The sequence below is a fragment of the Amblyomma mixtum genome, chromosome 3, assembly GCF_055824585.1.
Source record: "Amblyomma mixtum isolate Tamu chromosome 3, ASM5582458v1, whole genome shotgun sequence".
Classification (NCBI taxonomy): Eukaryota; Metazoa; Arthropoda; class Arachnida; order Ixodida; family Ixodidae; genus Amblyomma; species Amblyomma mixtum.
Window position 1 is genome coordinate 183,065,536 of NC_143014.1, and position 18,823 is coordinate 183,084,358.

Genomic DNA, 18,823 nt, shown 5'->3' on the forward strand with positions numbered 1-18,823 from the left:
AGTGCCGTAGCATTAATCGCACCGTCCCCTCGAAAGTGCTCGAGAAGGGCGTCCGGAATGAATAATCGAGGAGAGCCCCATTGAAAGGTGCATAATAGCGGCGGCCCAGTGCTTGCGTGTAGTTGCAGACGGATCTTGCGCTGCCCGGGCGAGGCCTGCGCTATACGTTATGCGTGGCGGCGGCGAATATCCCCTCATTCGATGTTGTCCACATCTGCGGCACCCACGGCGGGCGGTGAGGAGCGAAGAAATGCTATCCCCTCGCGCGCCGTAAATCTTGGCCGGGTCCGGATCAGCGGGGACGATCGGCCATTTTCCTCTTTATGGCGCCGTCATTAACCGCGCTCGGCCGTCCCGAAGCCCCGGCGCCCGCCAGCGTGTGAAGGTTAATTGGATTAATAAATTTCCACTGAAAATGGCCGGCGCTCGATCGGCGCGCCGCCCCGTCGTGAGCGCTGCTCCCCCGGTGCCCCACGGTGCCTGCGCCGGCCGTACGCGTGCACGCAAAAATGAAAGCGCCGAGGGGGACGCAGGCTGCGAAAAGCGCGGCTGCTGCTGCTGCACGTAACGGCAGCATCAGTCAGCGGCGGCGGAAACGCGCGGTCATATCAGTGCGCGAGCCCCAGTGCGCTCTCCTCTTCGGGGCCGGCGTCCGTGTACGGGGGTCTACTCGGGTGGATTGCGATCGCTGCATCAGCGGACACCTCTGGATTTATGGGAGATCTTTTCGCGGCGGTTGTAATGAATCGCGGACGCCTGTTGCCCCGGCGTTTATGGGCGCCGTGAACGGAATTTGTAGACCTCGCGAGCACACGGGCGGCAACAGGTCAGACTCGCCCCTCTCCCCGCGTCTTCTTCTTTTCTTTCCTAGCGCCCCCCCCCCCCCCCCCCCCCTCTTCCATTTCCCCGAGGAGCGTTTCGCGCCGACGGAGTGGCACACACCCCGCGTTCACACTGCTCGCCTCGGCGTATCGCGGGGAGCGGCAGGCGGGACGCAACAGAGCGCTGAAAACTCTCACCAGTGTCACCAACAGTCGGACAGAAGCCCCCGCCGGAGGCTATCGGGCCAAGCCGGTGGCTGGTCCAAGGGGTCTCGACCGTCTGACCAAAACCAGCCTGGAAATAGAGGAGAAGAATAGCAATAAGTCGTGTGGAATACATCACGTTGATCGACGAACACGCCACCTAAGCCGTGTCTCGTCTCATGGGCTAGTGAATGATGGCTCTTCATTAACAAGCTGCCTGCTTCGCGCCATGACGTGGCCTGAATGCTTCGTTCTTTCCCGAGCTCCCAAGCCTTCGCCTATGTGTCGTAGGCATCAGCTCTACCGAGGCAGTCAAAACGGGGGCCCCTAAACGTGAGATCACCAGCTGCGCAGACGCGGCACGGCCCGAGAGTGTACGACTCGACACTTCTTCATCGCAGTGCTTCAGAGCACAGACGCTAAAACTATCTTTCACCTGGTCAATCAAGCAATGCAAGTGCTAAGTTAAGACGACACGAAAAGCCGCTCTGAGAGTCACAAATAATTTTTCCGCGCATGAGCGAGTTGCGCCTTAATGTTTCGAAGATTGTGAAGTTTATTTTACTTGGCTAGCTATTATACGGCATCGAGAAGTTCTCAGAATGACACACTGGCGTATGCACTACATGGCCGCTTTAGGCCTGCAGCCATTCCCGCCTAGTATTTGCCACTTCTTTTATTCAACTCTGAAGACAAGTTTGCTCCATTCTACCCCGGTACGTATCATAGCAAATGGTCTCTGCAGCAAATGGTCTTTGTCTGCCCCTGGAGGTTGGACACCCCGCTCGCATCACTTCAACCTCTTGCTCCAACATCATATACCATTCGGCCTCCCCCGCAGTGATACTACGCTGTTGTGCCGCCTGTGGCTGGGAGTGGCGTTCACAAACGCCTATTCCCATCTCATCTCAATGGCTGACTCTCCTGCGTGTGGCCAGTGTGGTTGTGACGAGACGATCAGCCACCTCCTCTGTGACTGCCCTCGTTTTGAGCGAGAGCGCGGTTGCCTAGTTGCTTCTCTGCTCCGCTTGGACTCGCGTCCTTTAACAGAGTCTAATGTTCTGGGGCATTGGACACAACCTTCCAGACAACGGAAAGCGGTGAAAGCGCTCCTGAATTTCCTAAGGGACTCGGAGTTGCATTCCCGCCTATAATCTTTAAGTTTTCAGTGCGCGCCCTCTGTCCCTGTGACATAGTGGTCGCTGGTCACTTAGAAGACTCATTTCCTTGCCGCTCTTTTTCCTTTTTTCCCCTTTGTTCCCCTCCCCAAGTGTAGGGTAGCCAACTGGGCATCGCCTGGTTAACCTCCCTGCCTTTCCGTCCTTTTTTCTCTCTCTCTCTCTCTCTCTCTGTACAGCGGGCCACTTATCTTTTCGTACCTTACAGACCCCTCCGCTCGTATCCGCAACGCATTTATGCAAACTCAACGATGACATTACGCGGTTACTGTGCAGATATTGATTTTACGGAATGTTTCGCATGCGTTTCCTTTCTTCCTTTCTTTGTACACGACGGCGCGCCTGAAGAATGCGAGCTGCTAAAGTAAAACGCGTTGCTCCGCAGCGGCTATCCTGCGGTTACGCACCAAAAAACAGCACGCGGCGCTCCGCTGTGGTATGCTTCATGAGAATCGCGCGTACTTGAATGGAAATAGAGCACAGTTAGGCTGAGTCAGGGAAGGCCATCGTTGCGAAACTTCTTGTGGTCATGTCATGTCCTCAAAAGCCTCCTCTTCTCTCAACTCTTTCCGATGGTGGTTCTGTTGTCATTAAACACGGTTCACCTCAGCAGTTTTCCTAGTGTTCAGATTTATACGCAGCAGTTGGTGCAAAATGGACTCCGGATAGGCTTCGCCCTATTTCCGTCCGACAACTTTGACGGACTGCGTTACTTCGCATTTTAAGCTTCACAGTCCAAAAATGAGAGGAGTATTGAAACAGCCTCTTCGTTACGGCCTTGCATGCCGCAGCTAAAAAAATAATAATAAAAATTGCCCTTGAGACTTTTATTAGGGGATGATTTCTGGAAACATGTTAGCCGCATACTACAAGCAACTATCACATTAGTCAATAAAGTTCATGAGAAAATGTGACAACCTTTCAAAACAACCTGATTTTTTTTGTGTCAGTTATAAACTACAGTTGCTTGACAGCAGCTGCGTTTGAGTCCGTTTCGTTTTCATTATTTTTTTTTTCGACAGCATTTTGTAAGTAAGCGTCAATTCCATTGTTTCATTACAGACGCATCCTGAGAGAGAATGAATAAGGAAAAAAAGGAAGTCAAAGAATATAACTAAACGAACATAGACCGCTTAACTCTGATTAGAATGCGCTGCACACCATAATTCTGTGTGCATCGTAAATCTTACACGCTTTCTGTAGCCAATGACGTGTCTCACTCAGGAATGCTTTAGAGCAGATCTGCATTTGATCATAATCCGCACCGGTGGCACAGTGGCTGCGGCGCTCGGCCAGTGTGTGCTAGTTATAGTTAGCATGTTCGACCCAGTCGCGGCGGCCGCATTTCAATGGAGGTGAAATGCAAAAGGGCCTCTGTGCTTCGATTAAGGTGCACCGCAGAGAACTCCCGGGTCACTGAAATCAATCCGGCGCCTTCCACAACTGTTTGCCTCGCAACCAGCAGGGCTTCTTAGACACACGTGAAAACCAATTAATATCTAACCAACCTTTGATGGTTAACCACCTCCGACCGATGCACTCTAAATGTGCAGCTCTTCTCGCGGTGAATTAACTGGCGGCCTGGCATCACCTTTAGCTGTGAATGTCTAATGCAGAGGTAAGTGTTACAGCCACGCAATTAGCATGCCGCGTGGGCCGCCGATGCAAGCTGCTCTGCTCCGTACGGGGCCGCATAGTATAATATATACCGGGCCCGCTAACCTCCTCGCCGCTATTGGCTCATGGTCTGGGGCTTTCCGGCTGTCCGCTCTACACACACGTGAGAGCGATAATTAATGCCCTGGGCTGTTTTTCTCCAAGGCGAGCAGAGAGAGAGAAAAAAAAAAGATATAACGAAATCATTTAAGCAACGTGCGCGGTTTCCTATCCTCCCGCGGGGTGCAATAGTTAGAGGGCGTGCTCTGGGGGCCTGTGTTCGTGCGTGCGTGTGTGTGTGTGTGTGCGAGCGCGCCCTGGTGTCTTCATACTTTGAGCCGCGAACGGGTTGGATTGGTTTCAACTTTGGGGGCGTAGGGCAGCAGATAAGGGAGTGTCGGGGGAGTAATTTATATTGACATGTCGTGAATTCCTGTTTTGCAGCCTTATCGAGGCGTTAGCACCGCAGCCTGTAGTTCATAAGGAAAACTTTTCGCTTTCTTCCTAGCTCTCTCAACCTGACTTCGAATTTCGAAGCTTGCTTGATGCCGGCTTTCAAGCGAAAAAATTCGAATTATCGCCGGTTGTGCCAATAGTTCGTAGAAGGTGATATGGTGTGAGCTTCTAATCATTAGACGCCGCTCACTGACTTGCAATTAGGTTGGCTTATTGGGGAAAGAAAGAGCGGGGCCTTCTGCTTGTGAAATACGTTCCTGTGCCTTCAGCTCTAATCCGCTCTGTCGCTACCGCGATCACTGCACCGAATGAAGGACTAGGAAATCGATATTCGAAGTGGTCCCAGGTCCAAAAACACTTGACACCACATTACTTTACTGATCCGGTATCTTGGCTTCAAAAAAGAAAAAAAGAAAAGAAAACGTCGAAAGAAGAATGAGCAAAATCGTGTTACCACAGAACATGGACATTCCATGAGCTCTGTTCACTGCAGGGGCTTATTGCAGCGATCCTTGTTTACGCAGTGAAACGAGAAGGTACTATCAGCAACAAGTGAAAATGAAAAGATCGTAGCCGAGGAAAGCTGAATGCTAGAGCAGGATCATTTCACTTCGTAGGTAGGAAGGACTCTCCTTTACAAGTGTTAATCAACCTCGCTTTTATTAAGGCGAAAGCCTTTAATGTCTCATCGTTGTAAGCAGCAGTTGTCGACAGAGAATGTCACGTTTTTCAGTTGGTCGAAACGTCACAGTGCGCCAATTTCAAACGGGGCCAATAGTACTTTGGCTAGTAACCATGCAACCAATTGAAGGGACCATATAGTGATGCTCCAAGTAAATGGGTCTGAGCTTAGTTAATTGCTTAATTACCCAATTAACCTAATTAACTTATCTAGTCAGGCCATATAAATAAATAAAACCTAGTAAGAAATTGGTCGAGCTCGGGAATCGAACCCCGGTCTTCGGAGTGCGAGACGAGCATGCTATCCACTCCGCCATGCCAGCTCGATGGTTTGGAATGAACAAAGGCACGTCGAGTGAATACAGTGTCTTCGCTCACTGCCATCCTCCTCCCTTCCCTTCCGGCGAGGTTTAGGTGTCCACCGAGATATGAGAGAGAAATACATTTCCTTTCCTCAAAACCCAATTTACCGACGAGCGAGGCGTAGAACCGAATGGGCGATGGCGTTCTATGGACTCCCTGGCAGCGTTGCAAGACGCTCTCGCGTTCCACTCTTAGAGGCGAAGCTTAACATCTTAACCACACATCAGTGACCACACTTTTGGTCAAAAAAGTGCAACCCCCCCCCCCCCCCCCCCCCTGAATTTTGACGGGTGTCCACCGAGATATGTGAGACAGTTACTGCGTAATTTTCTCTCCTCAAATACAATTTTCATTTTCTTCATTACGGGCCATCTTCGTCTTTCTTCTTTCACTCCCACTTCCTCCGTTCCTCTACGGTGCGGTTCAGGTGTCCACCGAGATGACAGAGATTTACTGCGCCATTTCCTTTCCTCAAAAACCGTTGCGTTGAAACGGCAAGGCATCGCGCCGAGCGGGTGGTGGCGTTCCGTGGACTCCCTGGCAGCGCTACAACACGCTGTCGCGTTCCACTCCTAAAGGCGAAGCTTAAGCTTAATTAGCAGTTACTTGGTATTAAGGCGGAAGCCTTTAATGCCTCATCGTTGTAAGCAGGAGTTGTCGACAGAAAATGTCACGCTTTTCAATTGGTCGAAATGCTCGTGACGTCACAGGGCGCGAATTTCAAATCGGGCCAATTGTACTTTGGCTAGTAACCATGCAACCAATCAAAGGGATCGTATAGTGATGCTCCAACTAAGTTGGACTGAGTTTAGTTAATTGCTTAATTAATCAATTAGCCTAATTAAGATAGAGGAGAATGAAGAGGTCAGAAGAAAGAGGAAAAGAAAAGAAAGACGCGCGCCGCAGCGACAACAGCGTCCGCGGAAGGAGACGCTGCTGAAAAAAACAGATAAGTACGAAGCCGCGTTCGCTCCACCACCACGCATTTCCCCACTCAGTTCGACGTTGCTCGTTTCATATACGTTGTGTCGAACATCCTAGACAGTTCCAACAATTGACAGGTGAATGACAGAACACGATGGATAGAAATGCAATAATATAAATATGAAATGGCCTAATTAACCTTTCTAGTTAGACCGCATAAATCAATAAAACCGAGAACGAAATTGGTCGAGTTGGGGAATCGAACCAGGGTCTCCGGAGTGCGATACGAGCACGCTAGCCACTCCGTAATGCCAGCTGAATGGTTTGGAATGAACGAAGGCGCGTCTAGCTAATACGGCGTCTTCGTTCACTCCCATCTTCCCCCTTTCCCTTACGGCGAGGTGCAGGTGTCCACCCAGATATGCGAGAGAGATACATTTCCTTTCCTCAAAAAATAAATTTACCGTCCAGCAAGGCGTACAGCCGAATTGGCGATGGCGTTCTGCGGACTCCCTGGCAGCGTTGCAAGACGCTGTCGCGTTCCACTCTTACAGGCGAAGCTTAATATGTTAACCACACATCAGGAACACACGCAGACAGCCAATGGACGCGTCATTCGCTGGCAGCACTTGAATCAAAATTCACAACCACATTCGTGGCAGAATGCTGTACTAAGGCTTTCGCCTTGCACCACTTTAGTCGCCAAAGTGACTCCTAATTTTTCAGGCATTAATCAGTAATGAACCATTAATTAGTGATTTGTCATCACTTAGTAATTAGTACTCAATTACATGTGACGCCACCAGTGCCACAGAAGCACTGAAAGTGGTGCGGAAAACGCTTTCGGCTCTACGCAGTTTAGACAGTCAAAGTGCCCCCTGAATTTTTTTCCTCTCCAGGAGCTAATAAGTGTTTTTTTTTTTTTTGAGGGTTCAGTTTTCTTTTTTTCGCGTTTCATTTGTTGCTGATAGCACAATATAACCAACCACACATGTGAAGCTTTTCTTAACTATTTTGGCGTATCGTATTTACCGTTTCATATAACAATTCTTTTGTGACAAATAAAAATGCATAGTTCCAAGAAATCGCAAATGACTTTTACGCAGTATGAACGAGAATATCTAGTCACGATATCAACACCGGACAGAACAAAAAATCCGGGACTAAGTGTTTTAAGCATCGGCATGGATATTGCGATCCTATAGACTAACCTAATTAGTTAGGACAGATGGAACGTCGCGACGCAGTACAGTATACCAGGGTCCGCCTGCACTTGCCTCATATATCTACCTCGCTCAGTGCACTCACATAGCTGGCCAGGCGAACATGGGAGCTCGTGAGCGCACGTGCCTCTGGGTTAGATTACATCAGCGGAATTCAATGTAGATTCTGAGCTCCTAGCTCCCGTATGTGTATAGAATAGCTGCTAAATAATATCTAGCATTTTTGCACGCCTTCTTTACGTCATGTCGGGTAAGCATTTTGGGATCTTAGCCAGCAACATTTTGTCTGCTTGGCTAGCCCAAAGTGAAAAAAAACGGCTCGCGCTCTAGTAGAACCCGCCCAACTGCTGCATTTATCCTCATTTCTTGAGTAATATTCCTACCCGTGCATATTTCACTTCACCGCGCTATGAAGCCGCGATGCGACACAAATAATTGCAGCAGCAAGTGAAAACCACCTTCCCAAAGAAGCTCTTCCAGCGTGCCGTATTCTCGAGCATTTGCCTCCCTCAGTTACGCCTGCAGCCAGGAATCCTGCAGCTACAGGAAGCCTGTAGCCTGCAGCTCTGGATGTCCGACGTTAAACAGTCTGTACTATTCGTTATCAGGATTAGCTGTGCTTTACGCGCATGAGTTTCGTCCACAAGACCGACTGAATAGCCGATATGAATCATCAGCCTAGCGGCACGTGAAACAGCCGTTCCGTACGGAGCCTTCACTGACATCACTCTGCTGAGCTATGTCGATGTCACACAGACACGCGACGCGCAGTTCTCAAACAAATGTAAGGGTATATGTTCGTGTGGACTTGCCTCTGTTCGAAGACAAATAGTCAGCGGGCAGTGGTTGTTCATGCTAAGTTCCTCTCGCGGTCAGTAATGATACACACGGTTAATGCAACATGGGGACAGTTACCTGTACTGAAGCCACGGCTGCGCCTTAGGCATTCCCGAGGATTTTTGCACGCTTTCTTTGCTCCGGCAGAATGTGACGATAAATTCAGAAAAGCCAGAACATTTGTTTCGACGCCTAGCAATTAACTGAGCCGTGCCACTTTCAGCCTAGTTCTAGGATTAATTCATTCCTACATCATTATGAAATCCAGGGCAGCAGAGAGCCTTGGCTCAAACGTGCCTAGGGAGACGAATGAGGGGTATCTGGATAATGCTTAGAAAATTGTTTCAAATTCGCACTTATATCAAAGCATAAAAAGAAAGCGAGCACCTGTTGTAATAAATTACGTCTTAAAGTTGCAGAGGTCACCGCGGGACTTAAAATCTGCCCTGCAAAACGGTGCAGATTCGAACGAAACCGGGACCTGTATAAGCTATTAGCATACTTCGTACAACTAATGTTTTATAATAGTGCCTCATCGATGCGTTAAGTGAGTCTGGCACAGAGATTTATAGGCTACACCCTGAACGCTAACGCTGTTGCTACGTGCTGGAGCGCTTAGCGCTTAATGGAACCGGTTGTGATACCGAGTCAGAGAGCGGGATCGTTGCATGGACCAGAAATTCAGTTACCGCTAGACCATCGATTAAAGCTTTCTTGTGGTTATACTTGGCAAAGGTGCTTACACGCCATGCATTGGCATTTGTATGCACGACGACGAGCCAAGTGCCGGGCTGCATGGCTGCGGTGAGCGCCGCCTAGTTTATGACGGTCTATTATGTGCTGCAGTAACGAAAATTATATTTTGAGTGTAATGTTGATGCCTACCGATACGTACTTTGTTTATTAATGTCCTTTGTTCGTTTTTACCCTCTGCTTATTTTAGTTTCAATAAAGCTAATCCATTACTTTTATTGTTATTTATTTCTAGATGTCTTTATGGTGAGCTGTTACTGTTGTGCTTGTATACCGAATACAATGACCTGATTTCATAATTATGGTTCTCCTGATTAATTCCTTTCCTCGGACGCCATTGGTAGGTGCCATCTGTATCATAATGCATCCCTTGTTCTTTATTTCTGGGTTAAGGGTTTCCTTAAGCGCTCATTTCCTTTATTTCTTCTTTTTTTCACAGCAGACTACGGCTTGCTGTGTGAGGCGCTTGTGAATTCCTTTACGTTCTTTTTTAAGTGCTCCAGCCCTGAGGTTTGAAGCTTGTTCCTATGCCATATAAAGCTGCTTTATTGCTGTTATTAATATTGGTAACGGCGTAGTAAAGCATGCAGCGTTTAGGAGCCGCTATACCTTTTCTGCTGTGCCCAACGTCAGGCAGTGGTCCTGTTTAGACGCGGAGTTCTGGTCCCGACACTTTTTTATTTACTTTAATTGACTCAGTCAGCATGTGTTGCCCTCTGCGCTCTACAAGATGTTTTTGTTGTTCACGTACAAATCGCGTGCAGGTAAAAGTAGCCCACGGCAGATTATCGCATGCCAATAGGATTACTTTTTTTTTTTTTTTTGCCGTTGGATCCTTGCTGCAGTGCTGTTTTCGTGCCGCAAAAGTAGCTTTGTGCATAAGCACGCAGTATATCTTCGTATCCGCTGCCTTGTTTGTGCTGGCACAGGTGTTTTCCGCAGCCGTATAAAATGCCGCAAAACTTCTTGCATCCACACCCACTCAGTCTGGTTCAAACCCCCCTTGTTTTGCACATTTTCTTCTCACATTCGGGCACATAGAGCCAACTCCTCGTCAACTAGCGGATTTCCAACGCTGTCAGGTAAGCATTTCACCATTTCTACCAGCTGGCCTATTTCAGCACCCTTTTGAGCATTTTATATTTTCGAATGTTTTCCTACTGCACCTTGGCCGCGTTGTTATCTTCGTTCATACGATTTTTATCTTTGCAGCTAACTATAATCGCATCCGCAGCCTGCTTCGCAATAGGAGACACAAATTCGAATGCTTATAAGCACGCGAATTTTATTCACTTCTTCCTTGCGAAGTGCATTGGTGTCATGCTTCTCTCCTACGGCCACATCCCTTCCCCTGCCTCTCTGGATGCTTCTTTTAAACATGAGGAGTACGTTTATGAGTCCGACTTCGTCCTATAGCTTTAAAAGCTGCTGCCGATGGCAAGTGGATGCTCAGCACATGCGCTGTCGGTGTTGCTATCCTGCGTTCTCCGGTGACATCCTCAGCAAGTATTCATGTGGAAACACGCGCAGCTTAGAGAGAAGGTACGCACAGCGCAAGAGCTGTGGAAAAGCTGCATCTTCTTGTGGCCTCCACGTGTAGTCACAGATTGAGATGTGCGCATGATTGCTCGCATTCACATCAGCCATCTAAAAATTTCAATTCCGCGCCACCGGCCTAAGCTACGAAGAAATTTAGTTTTTTAACCTCTTCCTTCTGCAAGTCATGTGGTGTCCAGGATTCTGGTGGCATACCTGACACCCATGCCACTCAAGGAGCCTCGACTTGCCTCGAACCGAGATCGCCTGTGCTTGCGTGCCGTGTTGCAGTGAGGCACACCGGCACGCAGTGGCTGCGCGTGAAGCCGACCGCAGCCGAAGTTCCCGAGGGCCATTTGTCATTGCGCAGCATCTGCGGCGTCATCGACGGCGCCGCGAAATCGCCGATTGCGCCGTGTACACACGTCCGGCCTCCGGACGCAGCAGAGTCCGGGCGGCGTGCGGCTCTCTGTCGCCTCCGAGTCCGCTCCGTTTCCTTTATGGGCCGGAGGCGTGTTCGATTACCCGCCGCGCGGGACCTTTCATTAGAGCCGGCGTCACCCAGGGGCCAAATTGCAGTGCCCGCGCTGCGGTTCTCGAAAGCACCGCCCGACGGTGGCGCAGCCACAATGGCGACAGTCTCGCCCTCCCCGAGCGCCGTGCTCTCGGCACACCGGGCTTCGGCACTACGGTGCACCGCTGGCGGCGCCGTGTACGCGTGAGTGTGAGGCTGCAGTGTGGTGCTCGCGCGAGTCCCACGGGTTAAAACTGACGTCGCTCGATTTTAGGTAGTGCTTGTTGAGCCTCGAACCCCTCTAAGTTGAACAGGAGCGGGCGTACGCATAGGCACAGCGATCGCCAGCACACTGGAACAGCTGCCAGCGCGTCCTCACTCGGCCGACTGCACCAGCCACGGGTGCTGCATGAGCTGCGCTGCACGGAACTGAGTGGCGCGAGCTGTAGGAAGAAGAGTCGTTACCGCGACCACGCTCTCTCCTTCTGACATTTTCGTTTCGTTATGTTTCTGCCTGCTGCTGTCATTGTTATCATTACGCAGCCCCTTTTACGGACTCCTTCGAGAACGCTGCAGCTATAGCCTCACCTCCGTGAATGGCCCTCGCTGCCCCTCGCGGCACTTTCTCCGTTGTAATAAAAGAAGAAGGGGAGGGCCTGCCCCCGCGGTGGCGGCGACGGCGGCTCCCTTCCCGGCTACTTACTCCGCGCGTATGCAGCGGCGCCCGCCGCCGGAATGGCCGTGCATGCGCTCCGCTTCGAATCATTCGGAATCATTAGGGCCGAAAGCCGCTATCGCTGGCGCAGATCAAGGAGTCATTTGGCTCGTAATCACGATAATAATGGCGCCTTGGACGCGCGTTTGCTTCGAGGACTTCTACTCCGGCGGAAAACAAAAATTAAAGAATCATCCGCAGTTACCGTCGCAAGGAAGAAACGTGTTGTCTGCCGATGTGCGTGCGCCCGGAGCCTCGCGGTTCCCGCGTATGAAAAAGCGCGGTCGTAAAGGCGTGATGACGCGAGGAAGATCGCTCGGCCGGAGGACTTGCGGGCAAGCTGCGGCGCATCGACAAAGTACGAATGATGATCTAGCCGACAGGCCTGTCAGAGCGCAGATGAGAGGAAAAACTCTTGCCTTCCACCGCCGCGGCCTTGTGTACGCGCTGATTGACGTCTCTTTCGTAAACTGCAGACCCTACGCGTATGTGATGTCGGTGCATCAGAGTGGAGCATCAACTTTATTCATCTGTCGTTTCAGTTTCTCGATCAGTATATTAAAGGCAGCGAAGTAGAGTCACTGCTTTCGGGAATAAATCTCGGCTTCTCCTGCCGTAATGAACGTTCTGCGGGAAACAAATTTCACCGTAATAATTTGGTTGTGCGACTCTGAATGAGCCCCCGACTACACAGGCGATTATTCACGACCAATGTATATATAGGGGGCATCTCAAATAATCCAATATGGCGGCGTTGCGGCTCCCAGAGGTCAGCCTATGTGTAATCGCGCATGGTTTAAAATTTCCCGACCAACTCGCTCTTTTTGGTCAATGGTGGCAACCTGATGTGAGCTAAACAGTTTCATTTGTTGAGGGCACAAAGGAATAAACGAGAAACAAGGAAGGAATCGGTGTCTGGCATTTTACAACGGCAGACGTGAAAGCAGTATAGTAGACAGTCGACGGGCGCTTTGTAAGAGAATTTGAAATAACAACGTCGACGACGAACACTTTTGTACAACGGATGAATGACAAAACCAAACGATCAGGTAAGCAAGACCCAGCAATTGCCAATTTGTCGCGCTGCTTCCCAGAAAACAAGCTAGAAAAGTTTTCCTGTCACTGTCGTCCGAGTTTTGACTGATAAAGTTGCACGCTTTTGGAGGTTTTTCATCATTAATACTTGTATTAACCATGTGCTACTTTAAAGGAGTATGGATTGATAGTCGCCAGAACAATTCTGCGCACTGCCTTCTGGGAGGAATTAACTGTGCCTCCTGTTCTACGCAATAGATGGAAGAGCTGTAATGAATCTAAGGCCACCAGGATACACTTCTTTTCGTGCGATCCCATTTGATTCTGGCCATCCGACTGCCTCCAGCTACAGCGAGTGCGTGGGGCAACCGTAAAGGGTAAGGAAAACATTAAAAAATCGAAACTAAATGGTGCCCTTTAATTGACCCCCCCCCCCCCCCCCCCTCTGTTCTCTTTAGGTTACAAAGCCCGACGGCACCGTACTGCAGGTGTTGACCATACACGCATGCCGTAACATGGCCGTCGATTACAGAGACCATCGTGCTGAAAACGTTCCCCGCTATAAATGTGCCCTTTAGGAAGATCGCTTGTGCCTTGTGCTTACATAGGTCCTTCTAATCAAGGCAAATGATTTCTTTAGAAATATAGGCTGGGTGCCTGGAAGGAACTCCGCTGTCATGGCCCTGCAAGCGTTCCATTACAGCGTGGAAAGCTCCTGTTCCCATGCCCTCTCTCCCTCTCTGCATTGCTGGCACCAGAAATCTCACTCAGTGACGCTTTGCTGCTCTCTCAACTCTTGCAAACATCGATGTAACAGCGCTGCTATAAACCATTCAGGCAGCGGCTAAGCTACGCGGTTCTTCGTGTCGATTCTTCTTGGACTACTTCTGTGCGTTGCCGCAGCGTGGCATCGATTGCGTACAAATCGGCAGTAGTAGCGGCACTATCAAGGACATCTACAAGTGTACAATACTCAGTGCTTCAGACGTGACACTTCAGTCCAGGTCAGTTAATTACTTTGTTCATAACTAGCTTGCATAGTACAATGCTGGTCGCACGGAAGATACGTTACAGGTGTGAGCAATTGAAGAACTCACTTCATTCTTTGAGTTTTATACGGGCCCAGCAACAAACACACCAACTTATGCACATGTTAAAGGACTAAATGCGAGAGTGAAGCTTAAACCTTGCTCAAATTATTATCACTACTATTATACTTCTCTTGAGTTCACCACTGACTAGCGAAAAGAAGCATGGGGTGGTATTTATAACCCGAAAATCTCACATACAAGCGGCCTCCTTCGAGTTGAAGAAAGAAATACTTCTTTGTGGTGGGTCCCAGTCCGGCGTGAGACAACGAACAAGACATTGCAAGGCAAACTGGGCGCAGTCTTCAGCGCGCGAAGGCCGTGAAAAAAGCGACACGCAATAACCCTCATACGCCTTCTTCAGTGTTTCACGAACACTGTCTCGAAAGTTTGATAGTGAAACGCTCCCTGTACAGATGGCGTTAGCTAGCAACCATTTGTTTACACTGACCCCAGCGCACAAAAATGAGCGGTGCACTGTCAAAGCAGTGCCGGCTTCTTTTGGTGGGCTGGAATTCACAACCATATAGTTCCAGGGACCAGTGCTTGCCATAGTTCCTGCATGCTATAGGTGTAAGGCCACTGCTCATTTAGGGCCTCGTTTAGCTGTATTTTAATGGCATTAGCGTGATGTACCAGTCCGCCCCCAGGCTACGCAGAGAGTTCTCGGAGGTCCCTGTTCAGGCGTCTCCCCGCAAGCATACACAGAACTGCGGCGCATACCTAAGTCATTGTCGGCTAAACAGCGCCGCTACTACGGACGAAGACCCCTGGCATCGTTAACCGCGGGTCCTCCGCCGGTGCCAAGAAATCATGCGTGGCGCGTACAAAGGGTGGCATTCGACAGGCAGCGCCACACCGGGCCTGCGTTCCCACGCCAGCGGATTCGCATACCATACAGCGGAAACATGCGGACCTGCGACGAGGTTTGCGAGGGGCCCTTTGATTTGCACGCGTTCATTCCGGCGCCGCAGCGTCGCAGTACTCCTTTCATGCCTTGCGCGTCGCCATCCGCCGCCGTCAATGGCGTTATGTCAACCGGCACTAACGCGATCAGCCAAGAAATTACTCGCCCTCTCAATTAGAGAAAAGGACACGTCACCCTTCGAGAAGTGGCACGCAGGTGTGGCGGCGACCCGCCGGACGCCAGAACGCACGTTCAAAGTGGAAAGGGAGAGAACGTCACGCGCAGAGGGCCAGCGCTCACGCATGGAGAGGTGTCCTGAATGTTTTTCTTGTCGTGCTTCTTTTTTTCTAGCCAAGTCCTGCGATGAAAGTTGTGCCCAACCTTCAGGGGCTGTGGCTGCTTCGTGTTAAAACTTCATTGGTGGTGGCGGTGGTAGCGGTCTAATTTTATAAATAAAAAATAAAAAAGGTGAAGCAAAAGAGTGCTGCCGGCCGCGGCAATTGCTATCTAATATCTTAAGCACCCGAGCTGCAGCCGGCGGAAATGAAAGGGAAAGGGTGCTCGCCCTAACTTCTCTATTATTTTAAAATGGGACGCAAAAAAAAGAAATGGGCATCAGTCTAAGTAGAGGTTCCGTGCTTAAGGTACTAGAGGATTTGTTTCTGTTTGCGGAGATTGTTTTTCTTTAAGTTACAGTTTGCTCAATTTGTCCGTATGACTTTGCTTACGTAACCTGAAGTTTTAACTCTCGTAAATTCTGTAAATATATTTCCTCGTTTATCATCTGCATCATCGATCGTCTCCTCCTTCATCACAGCCGAAACACCTCGACTGGAGAGGTCTGAGCCCCTCCGAAGAAAAGGAACGCAACATCTTAAATTTACTCTAGGGCTGTCCGTATGTTGATTCTAAAACGCCCTCTTGAGTTATCTGAGTTATCTAATATTTTAACATTGTCACCTTAAAGTCTGCGTTGCCTAACGGCACTTGACGAGCAGTTTTCATGCAGAGCCAAACCCATCAGTTGTCTCCGATGCATTCATGATCCCTGTGCGTCCGCAAGAACGAACATGCGCGTCCCGACCTCGTCGAGGACTCCACCTCAGCCTAAAGGGATTGTTATGCCTTGTTTAAAACGTTATTTTGTGTATCAGCGTGATGGGGCACGTCAAGGAGGACATATAAGTTCTCTCTCTCTCTCTTTTAACACAACGGGCTGCATATGGATTATTCTGTTTACTATAGGTCTTCCACACAAAACATTAATTACCCTGAAAGCAGGCAACTTTAGCAGCGTACTACAGCCCGATGTTTCCTGTACACTTCTGGCCTCCCAGAAAATATAAAAAAACTGAGCTGCCTGACTCAACGCGGCCAACACAAGAATCAAAACAAGGAAGAAACGCCGCAAACAGTTCTGCACTCAAACATGAACTAGGCTGCGGCCAGATTGGTGCAATAGTCGCTTTAGGGGCGGGGTACAATTTGCTATGATGAGGAAAGAACGCTATAGCGTATACGTGTCAAGAAACCAGAACAGCGTAGACAAAACATAAGCCTCCATCTGTTTCCTTCTGCGGCTTGTTGCTGTGTATGTTATTCTATACCTGCTATGCTGTACACATTGCGTGCGACCGAAAATACTTCTTTGCTTTTTTATATTACTCAATTATGGAACGCTCTGGCAAATAGAGCGCATCTTGTACTCTTGCGAGGTACGTTTCCTTTTTGATTTTTGGGAGTAATATTTTTTTTTTCCTGTTCGCTGGCAAGCAAGAACATGTCCAACATTCTTGGAGAAAAATTTTGAATATTACAAATTTTTTAAGGTACTGTTGCGGAAATATTGAAGGTAATGGTGCATTCTTCCGGTGTGTGGCAAAATATTTCTTTGGAAGTTTTTCCATCGCTCGCATGTAGCAGTTAAGACTGCCGTAGGAAACAAGGGGGGATGCCTTTGACGATCGCGAAAACGTTAATAACAAAAAAAAAATGAAAGCCTGTTGACGGGAGGTCTGTGAATATATTGATTGTTATAGTGAAATCTTTTGCTATAGTAAAATATAGGAAAAAAACTGCGTTCATAGCTCTCTCCTGTTCAAAAATGCTTCTGTCCACAATTGTTGTGTATGAGGTGACAAGGATAGCCGTCGTAGCGTATATTAAATCCTAAAAACACAAGGACGAAGCAGAAGCTTGCATACTGCCAGAGCTCCCAATCACGAGCATTTTTATACCCGCCTTCCTCACTTGTCCAATTTCATTCAATGCGTGAAGCCATGTATTATCCATGCATACCTATAAACGGCGTGCATTCTCTTCTTTCACTCCTCTTGCAAACCATCGTTGCCTGTCGCGACGCTGCGCGCATAGCTGTCTCCATCCCTCCTGCAGCTCGTTAAGGCCCAACTCCATCGGCGCTCTTCGGCGCGCGTCCTGCGCGCTTGGGGGCCCACGCGTCGGCCAGAACAGGTCTGCGCATGCGCGACGCGTCGGCCACCGCCCAGCGCGTCCACGACGCGCGCATCTGACAGTGCCAGATATCGGCGCCTGCGCACGGGCGCTAGCGCGCGCGTCGGAAGCGGGGTCCGGTTGACAACAATCGGAGGACCGCGGGGCTCGTGAGGACTCTTTTCTTCATAGCTTCGTGTTCCCCGAACTTTTCTTCGCGGTTTAACTCGTCCTTTCAGCGCCCCCAACCATGTATTGTTCACGGCTTGACATTTTTTCAGTCGGCTCGCGAGGGGGAGCGAGCCAGCACCAGGTGCATGGAGATGCAAGCCCCTTTTCGACGCTCGTCGCGGCGCGTGCTGGTCGCGCAGGCGTTCCGCGCGCTCACCGAGGGGCGCCGATGGAGTTGGGCCTTTACGCGCTTTGCGAACAATTGCATCGTAAAGGTTATGCCAAGTTTGTCGGACATCCGGGCACACCGCAGCACACGCAGGCATACAAAAGCCACACGTGCGCAGCAGCCAAAACCACGTCGACGCAGAGCGAGGACTCGACGCCAGCAAAAATAACGCCATCGCATAGCCACTCGTGTGTACGCGTCGGCTACACGGGTCAATGGCGCGTGGATCGCAGGGCGCGTACGCGGCTGGAAGCGCTGGCGACGGCCGCGAACAGCTGGGCCGGCGCTTCGAACTACTTGTTACGCAGAGGGAGGAGAGCACGGGGCGCAAAGAACGTGCACCCAAGCAAGCTGTGGAGTGCATGCCGCGCGAGGGGCGCGTTTAAATTTAGCGCCGCCGACGTCCTACTCACTCTTTGGGAGACTCGTCGCCCTGCCAGGGACCATTGCCGGCAGATTTGTCGGCTGTCTTCATATACCACGGCCGGGCTTCCCAGACACGCGCTGGCGTCGCCGGCTCCGCGGATCATTTTTAGCGCGCCGGCGTCCGCTCAACGAGCTCGTTATAGATTCCTTTCTTTTTACTCTTTCCTGCTCTTCCTTTCTTTCTCTCTCGGGGGAAAAAAACTGACGGGATCGAACGACGCGGCTTGTCGGGTGTATTTTTAGTTTCTCCGCAGCTTTCGTGGAGGATGAAATGTGAACCCTTTTTCCGGCTTCCCTAGCCAGGCTTGCCCTCCCCTTCTGCTCTGAAAAGAAGACCTGTCTTATCCCTCACACTGAGGCGCGCCTCCCTCCCTCCCTGACTCTTACACGCGCGCGTCTTTCGAGAAGACAATTTGTCCGTGACGTCTTGCTCCGATGTTTGCTGGGTCACATATTTCTCCACTGCAAGGGTGGGACGTGTTCGGTTGTTTCCGGGAATTAAGCGCTGGAAGCGCAACCGACAGCCATGAATGAAGGGTTATGGCGCGCGTTGTTTTCCTTACTGCGTAACTTACGATGGTGGCCACGCTCAGTGTTCTTTATCCTCTTTTCTTTCTTTCTTTCTTTCTTTCTTTCTTTCTTTCTTTCTTTCTTT

General features: G+C 50.0%; 1 long non-coding RNA gene across 2 annotated transcripts in view; it reads right to left on the reverse strand.

The window, feature by feature from the left end:
* Positions 1 to 18,369, reverse strand: part of LOC149352940 (uncharacterized) — a 118,905-nt gene extending 100,536 nt beyond the window's left edge. For both annotated transcript variants that reach the window (XR_016290889.1, XR_016290888.1), the window contains exons 1-2: positions 18,156 to 18,369; positions 1,020 to 1,116 (exon numbers count right to left, since the gene is read on the reverse strand). This is a non-coding gene — a long non-coding RNA (uncharacterized LOC149352940). The remainder of the gene's footprint in view (positions 1 to 1,019; positions 1,117 to 18,155) is intronic.
* Positions 18,370 to 18,823: the final 454 nt, after the last annotated feature.